Source organism: Theobroma cacao, chromosome 9 (genome assembly GCF_053813885.1).
Source record: "Theobroma cacao isolate CCN51 chromosome 9, ASM5381388v1, whole genome shotgun sequence".
In the NCBI taxonomy this organism is placed as follows: Eukaryota; Viridiplantae; Streptophyta; class Magnoliopsida; order Malvales; family Malvaceae; genus Theobroma; species Theobroma cacao.
The window spans coordinates 35,393,579-35,401,498 of record NC_142647.1 but is presented as its reverse complement, the minus strand read 5'-3'; positions in this window follow the sequence as shown (position 1 = coordinate 35,401,498).

The window sequence follows — 7,920 nt, the reverse complement described above, 5'->3', positions numbered from 1 at the left end:
CAATGCTTAGGCCACGTGATGGGTACTCCTTTTTGTGCTACCAAAACGTTTTGCATAAAGCTAATATTTAAGTTTTGCTATTGGTACCTCTTAAGAGTTGTCTTAATTTCATTCCAATTGTACTCCTGCAGATATTTCTTGTTTGATGTTGCAAAGAAAATTGCCTGCAGAATTGTCATGTTTCTCCTTAGAAATGTAGATCTCAACCAATTGGCAGAATTGTCATGTTTCTCCCTCGAAATGTAGATCTCAACCAATTGGCAGAATTATCTCTGTTTGCACAGCCTCCTTGGTCATTAGAGGTAATCTTTGAATTTTATTCATCAGTGAACTTTGCTGATATAGATACTTAGTAGGTATCACCACAGGAGTATATTTTTGCACTTAAAACACTGTTTTTAATGTAAGATATAGAGATTCTTGATGTGCTCACTAGAAAACAAGATATGTTGACCAGAGCTCCTTTGCTCAAATCATGATCCTCGGTTTGTAATAAATTTGATCTTTCAGTTGTTTTTTATGGGCAAAGTTTTGAAAAAAATTAGTTTTTGAAATAATTTGTCTGATTTTTCAATAGCTGCTTTCTTTGTGCTCCATATGCAAGTCTATTATCAATAGAAATTTCTATAAATTGTTCCCAATTTCGTTTTAAAATCTGTTTTTCAGAGGTATCCTATCTAGTAGTCTAGAAATGTACTTGCTCTCTTTAATTTGTGAACTAGTTTTATGTTCTTGCTGTTGAATTTTATCTTCTTCTTGTTGCTAAAGGCAAATGTTCATACTCTTAGGTTGAGAAAAATTTTTTGAATGGAAAGCTGAAGGCAATAACTGCTTACTTCACAGAGACGACAGTCAAAAGACAATAAATCAACATTACTTGTGTGGAGTAGTGAAGGAGAACAGGGTCACCTTTTTGTGGATATCGAGCTCCTAATGATTTTCAATGCTGTTTTATGAGTTCCCTTACCCCAGCCTCAATTTTGGTTACGCTATGAATGAAAGTAATGTAATTAAGTGCTTTCATATTCTCTCTTCAAAAGCAAAACAAATCTCACGGATAATGTAGGACAAAGTTGTTGCCTTATGACTGAAATGGAGGAAGATGTATAGAAATTATGGCTTGGAAAACAAAAATCAATGTATGTAAAATGTTAAAAGATGACAAATACAATTATTCTGAAAGCCCAACAATTTCCAATGAAATTCCGTTGGAAAATCATTTCCAACAGAATTTTCCGTTGGAAAATCATTTCCAACAGAATTTTCCGTTGGAATTTCCTCCCCAACGAAAATTCAATGAGATAGCTTACAAAAATCAGATTTTTTCCAACGGAATTTTCAATGAATTTTTCGTTGGAAATTTTCAATGGATTTCCAACGGAAAGTATTACCGAAGAGGTTTTCACCGACGGAATTTCCAACGGATTTTTTCATTGGAAATCCGTTGGAAAAAAGCTTTTCCAATTGAAATCAATCTTTTTCCAATGAAAAATTCCATTGGAAAAAGGCTGTTTTTTGGTAGTGATCAATGCTGCATCTAAAAGTTTAAAATTCTATGAAAGGGGATAGATCCCTCAAATGGCAAATCCCTAACAGGAAGGATCTTTTAGCTTTTGCTCAAAATGGATTGATCTCTTAACCCTTGGGATCTATCCTTGTAGCTTTAGTTGAGATTCTTTTTGCTTCTATCTCAAAAGGATCGATCTTTTAACCCTTGCAATCGATCCTTGTAGCATTTATGAAATATTCCTCTAAATGTGAACCTTCTTCATTCAAGAATGAGTATTTTAAGGTTTTGAATGTTTTTAAGCTTAAAAGGAACTATTTATTTTGATGTATTCAAAATAAAATTTATTAGAATAATTTTGATCATTATCTTTTGTCATTTAAAATAAGAATCAATTTAAAGCTAACAAATGAGTTTGATTACTAAAATCAAGTGTTAAAATGGCAAAGACAAAATTATACTAGATATTGGACCATATATGCTCTATGTCTTGTTTAATATTTGATGATGAAGGAATAATAATTATACAGCGAGACTGTGTATTAAAACGTTGAGACAAACCACTATGACGATTCTTAACATTTGATACTGATCTTGTCACGACCCGAAACTCCCCATCGAGCCCGTGACAACCGCCGCGAAGCCTCGACAAACATTCTTCACCCCGAATGTCGATCGAAACCTCGCAAGGCTCTCGTATCAGCTTTCGCACTTCCCCGGTGAGCAATAGTTATCAAATAATCAAAATACGAAGGATTACAAATCATTTCCAAATCATAACATAACATATTTTTTTTTTTGCTCACAAGGGCATTTTCGTCATTTTTATCGAAAACCTCGAAACTTGCTAAAAATGTAGTAGGTAAGCCGAAAATATATATTTAATGATTAAAAAAAATTAAGTATCTAAAACATTCATTTGAAGTGAAAATTTGACCATTTGAATATGATAAAAATATTCAATAAAATAAACTATTTTCTTGTAAAATAATTTTCATAAAACTATCGGTACATAATTCTTATAGCGTAAAAGATAATTATATTCATATATACTATAAAGCAAATAACCAAAGCATAAAATTTCTTTTACAGTGACACGTGGGCCCATATCTATCCAAAATGCATCGGAAGCTGGAAACCTACAGCTTTTACCGATTCGAGTCCAAATGAAGGTCCTTGTTCAAGTCAGTTAACTACGAAATTCCCTGAGCCTGAAATGCGAGGAAATGAGGGTGGTGAGATTATAAAATCCCAGTGAGTAAACAGATACCATCTAAACTATCTAAAGTCGAGTAAATGGAGACAATTAAAATAAATCATCATACTGTAATTTCATTACCATTCAACTCATTTCAACCAAATAAAATCAATCCATAAAAATCGAGTAATCAACTTGGCTTATGAATTTCTTAAAACTTTGGCTCGTGCCAAAACTCATACTTGGTGATACCTTGCGCAGGGCATCTAACCGAGTCCGCCAAGGCTGTTAAAATTTTGTGTACACTTAAAATATATTTTTGTTTGAAAAAAATACAGCCGTTCCTTGGCGTTGGCTGAGTTTCCCTTCACGTGGTGGTTTGACGTGAAGTGAACCCTAAGCTATACCCCAGGAGATACCCTACGCGCCTCTCCGTTCGAGGTAATAATATAATGGAGTTTACCGTGCCCCTCTAATAGGCTGGTCCACGGAACCCCCTCTGCAGTAAATAATTAATATATACTCCACCAATTCAATAAAATTCATTCTAGCATGGCATGGCAATTTATCCTAATCTAGCCTCTCAAGGCTGAATACACGATATAAATAATTATAACACCAAAATCAGTTTAGCCATTCATGCTCATTTATTGTCATAAGCCATTCAATTTAAAACCATAAATTTGCAACACAAACTAGCAGTCTCCAATTACTCTATTTTCAAAACCAATATTCGATTTTCTAGAAAATTTATAAAATCATTTTATAAAATCACAATTTTCCTTAAAACATAATCATTTACCATTTAAACCCATTTTTCATAAAATCACACAGTTGTATAAAACTACTCTAGATAATTAAGACGATAATAAGTTTACTCACAATGTCTAGAATGTTGACTTTCGAAGCACTCTGTCTACTGGTCCTCGGATGCAATTTCCTTGCCTTTATTGGAGGACTCACCACCTTGACACAGTACAAAATTGAGAATTTCACTAAGTTGGTACTAAATCAAAATTAAACTAATTTAGACTACCAATGCATGATATGGAATGCAAAAATGCACTGGTAACTATCTAAACCCGGTATTGGCCTAATTCGTTTTATCACCCGATTAAATTCCTAACGGGTTCGTTTAAACTTCAATTTAATTCTTTTCAGTTTCTATACCTCAATTGCACCCAAATTAACTTAATGTCCCTCAGTGTGATGCAAATTATCAGTCCCAACAGCAAATTACGAAAATACCCCTAGTGGGTAAAAATTCGTATTTTTGCTCCGAAAATTCTCATTATTTTTCTAGGCTCATAATTCATTATTCCTTAACCAATTATCCTAGAATAAAATCAAACTCATCCTCACTCACTACATGGTAAATTCAGCCATTAATGGTTGGGGGAGAAAATAAATTCTTTTCTTGTTATTTTGTTTCTAAATATGCTAAACTAACTAAAAACACTAACATAAATTAAAATCAAATAAATTCAACAACTTTCTCTCTCCTAACCCATTTTTTCAGAATTGAATTCATCATGAAAACATGTAATTTAATCATGGAAAATAAAGAGAAATGCTTGGGAATAAGAAAACTCAAGCTTAATAGAAAAAATCTCACCTTTTTCACTTAATTTCCTTGAAAATTCACACGTTTTCTTTGATTTTCTCTCTCTAGGGTTTTGTTTTCTCCTTTCTCTCTCTTGTTTCTTGCTTGGCCGAATGTTGAAGAAGAAGAATGGGTGGGCTGATTTTTTATTTATGCCTTTTTATTGTTTAATGAAATAATATTATTTTATTCATATTTTAAATATTTTATTAATTCATTTCTTTTTTCTAGCCATCCACTTGTCCTATTTTCTTTCACCATGCATTCCCTTTGACTTATCCAAGTCTTAAGTGAAATTTTCAGATTTTTCCAAAGTTTTGGTGGAGCAAATTTTTCAAAATTACACTTTTGCCCCTAAACTTTTCAAAAATTACATTTTTATCCCAAAAATTGAAAATTTTCCATAATGCATAATTTTCACTCCTCATACTCATTTCACACTCCAAATAATTAAATTTGATCAAAATCCTTTCAAAAAATTAAATTTTCGATTCCGAATGGTAAAATTACCATTTTACCCTTTTACTCCAAATTATACCGAAATTAAAATTTTTCACTTCTAAACCTCAAATCTTACTCCAATAAGTCAAATGGGGCCAAAAATCTTTTCCAAAAATTTCCATTTTGTCCCCAGGTGGCAAATGACCATTTTGCCCCTAGATAGCGAAAATTTCAATTTGACTCCAAATTGATCCTCGAACTTCGAATCACCATATTAACCCATTCTGGGACTTTAAAATTCTTAATTTCATTTTAAATACTCTATTTGATCTAGTTCGAGGCTTAAATCAACTTTATTGTACCTCTAGGTACAATACCGACTTTTGTAAATTTTTCAAGACTCTCTTAGCATGTAAACATGCTATCCACCACATGTATGTCATCATAAATATTTCTGTAGAGTCGGGCTTGTCATCTTCTCCCCCACTTGGATCAACCATATGATCCTCCTTCTTGATTGACTTTGACATCCGGCTAAATATTAATATTTTAATATTATTTTATTAATAAAATATTATTTTATTCTAAAAATTTTATCTTGTCTCCTTGGTACCAAAAATACCTTATTATGCCTCACTTGACTTCCAAATCGCCTTTTATCTCACAAATTCTCCTCCGATAAAATTATTATTATTTTATTATTATTTTCTCACTTGCGAAACATTTTATCCTAAACTACTCCTTTCGTCTTTTATCACTTCTAAACATTTTAATTGACCTCAATTTGCATTCGATCAACTTTATTTATCACCATATCAAAGTATGGGGTATTTCAATCTCCCCCACTTAAATAGAATTCGTCCTCGAATTCCTGTCGATGTTGCGTTATCAATCTCCTTCTATGATCCTACTCCTTGTTCCTTCTATAGGGATATTCAATTTATTTCCCTCGTTCACCTTCAGTTCAATTAAATGCTTTATTTAAGGCAATTATCATCCTTTGGAATCGGATCAGTAATACTTTTCACAACCATGATCTCTTATATCTAGACACTAAGCATGCCTTTATCTCCATTATTACATTTGAACCATAACTTCATCTCAATTATACCGATTTCGATCACATATCATACTTACTTATGTATACCTAATCATCATTTTATTAATTCGCTGCGTACCAAATTTCTCAACCTTGATTCATCCATCTTATACTAGTCTATACACTTCCTTTAATAGAGTTCCATTAAGAACTTAAACAATCCAAGGTTTACCTTCAAAGTCATTCATAACTTTAATCGTTCATTGCATGTCCGTTAACACTTTAGCTCACTGACCTCTCTGGACACTATTTCAAAATCTCCCAATTACTGAGAATCATTCTTCACTTTAGTTAGTAAAATTATCAATTTCATATATACATAGATACATGCATTTTCAAATGTCAACATCTCTCTTTATATATAGGAATCCATGTGTTCACATGCCTTGGACTACATTCCCCCTTTATTCATCCATATCCTAATCCTAGTTTCAATATAATAATTCTTATAGTGCATGTCAACCTTCTTATTATACTTGTGTATAACTTCATATCACTCATATCATTTCCAACCATATGTTTGAGTTTCCTTATACTATATATCATTCATCACAATGTCATCTCCATTGAATTATAATCTATTATGCGTGTATGCTTTATAATCCTATTGATGCCTCAAAGATTTATCTCAACTTGATCATTGCATCTCATGCAATACCACAATTCCTAAGAGTCATCCTTTTTGTCCTTAATCATCTTTCATGCCTCTATATTACCTTGTATCTTTCTTGCATTACGATATTGATTTGTCACTTAAGACTCAAACCCATTTGAATCATGTATGCCTTAAGCATTTTCGAATTCCAATTTTCATAATATATTAGGAAAGTTTCATTATCAGACTTCATTTTCAAGGTCAACTTCTATCATCCTTTGTTCCACTCCTTCATATGAACATAACATCATTCTTCCTTAACTAATTTATAAATTGTACTTGAAATTGTAAAACTTAAAACTAGATTCTCCTCAAGTATTTTTCAATACTAATACTAATATCACTCTCAGCTTACAACTTCTTTTTATAATCACATAACTTAGTGCTTGCTTTAACGAGATCCACAGCAAAACTTCTCTTGAGTATTTCCTTGGGAATATCTATCTTAAACTTATGTCTCACAGCATGTGATCCCTTAACTTGTGATTTAGCCGTTAGGCTTCTCAGCAAGTTTTTAAAATTTTACGTTTCATACTTGCTGTGTATGATTAGAATCTCTTCTCAAAGATGTTTATGTATTCCTAAAACACTTACTCTTAAAGATATATAAATACGTACTCATCCATTCAATCCCTAACTCGTCTTCATAGGTTTCTAGGGTGTCACACAATTAGCCTCATGTTGTTCCTAACTCTTGTCATTTTACTGTATCAAAACAGATATTACAAATTCTCGTAATAATATTCTATATAAACTGATTTCCTATACTAGTCTCGTAATTCTTCCTTCACACTTTCATTATTTGGTATCTCATCTCAATATAGTCATTTCAAGAATCTTTCAATTTTTTTTCTTTTAATTATATGCCTACATACAAGGCAATAAAGAAGTTTTTCAATTCATTTGGGTAAACATTCTCCAGAATATTTAAGACTCCCAAATAACAAAACACAATGACCAACAACCAAAATTCAATTTGTAAGCTTATTATCGTGTCACTCCCATCTTACTCATGCATCATAGGCGTGAGGTATTCGGAGCAGTATAATGTTGAACAGTCAATGCTGAAGTACTGTAGCTATTAGAAATTTTCCCATCAAAGCTATTTGTTTGCATTCAAAGTCACCACATCAATCATTCTCAACCAGTGGTTTCCCTTCTAGATATATATCACGAGTTCCATAAGTATAGGTACCTTCTATTTTCTTGTCATACACACTAAGCCAGATTAATACTTTCATCTCATGTCATCTTTTGACTTTTATCAACATTCATAAAATTTCACCTCATAACATCCTTTCTATACAGTGTAATAAATTCATGATACATATACCACTCTACACATAAGTTGCTGACTATCTACAACTTTCCTCAAATTTATTGTCATCCCTATCCAATTATCTTCTTTGTCTTATAC